The sequence below is a fragment of the Myotis brandtii genome, unplaced genomic scaffold (assembly GCF_000412655.1).
Source record: "Myotis brandtii unplaced genomic scaffold, ASM41265v1 scaffold34925, whole genome shotgun sequence".
In the NCBI taxonomy this organism is placed as follows: Eukaryota; Metazoa; Chordata; class Mammalia; order Chiroptera; family Vespertilionidae; genus Myotis; species Myotis brandtii.
The window spans coordinates 1-917 of record NW_005363437.1 but is presented as its reverse complement, the minus strand read 5'-3'; the positions used below and the strand labels follow the sequence as shown (position 1 = coordinate 917).

At 43.6% G+C, this 917-nt stretch overlaps 1 pseudogene; it reads right to left on the bottom strand.

Moving 5' to 3' along the window:
• Window positions 1-5: 5 nt before the first annotated feature.
• On the bottom strand, window positions 6-637 carry LOC106727018 (annotated as a pseudogene).
• Window positions 638-917: the final 280 nt, after the last annotated feature.

Sequence of the window (917 nt, the reverse complement as noted above, 5' to 3'; positions counted from 1 at the left end):
ATAGTGAAGCCAATGACAAACCGGATGACCCCTCTAGATCTCAGTATGATGGCCACCACCGCCACCCAAGGGTATGTAAAGGTGTCACCAAACCCTGCAAAGATGAAAGTACAGTACACATTCCCACTGTTATCACTTACTGTAGTCAAGAAGATGAAATTTTGCAAGGTAAAGACTAGTGCAAGAATCCAGGGTACAATGATCAGTTTTGTAGCCAGAGTTACAGTGCGGTGGTTCTGGGTCTGGGTGCAGGACAAATGCAGCGATCCAGAGCAATGAAAGCAATGAGGAAGACACTTCCAAACAAGTTAATGTCCACTACAATGTAAATTAACTTGCATAGGAACCAGCCAAAAGGCCATTGTTCTTTCATGATACTTGACACCATGAGGAATGGTAGAGTGGCCAGGAAAGAGAAATCAGCTAAGGCCAAGTTCAGGTAACACAAGGTGGTGACTGTGCGTGCCATCCGGAATCCAGCCACCCAGATCACAAGCCCATTGCCCAGGATGCCGAGAACAAAGGTGATCCCTTGAATCACCAATGAGACAATCTGCACAACAGTGTAGCCAGTAGACTCATGGAGCATCTCATCAGATCTATTCAGAGCGATGACGAAGTTGGTTTCCATCTTGCCCGCACCTGAAACATTTCAACAATGGGAATTTATCAGCTGTGAAAACATCAGGCCAACATCAACTTTTATATAGCTTCCTTTCCAAATAAGATACCCACTCTACTGAACTTTGTAGCTAGTAACTATAAATTTGACAGACTCTTGGCTGTTCCTTTGGGAAAGGACAGTTCTCCATATTCCCATAATTATTAACATACATTCCACCTATAGGTTAATTACTTAATCAAGAGTGTTACAAGGCTTCTGTCCATCAGCAGAATCCTGAGCTGAGGGTGTATAA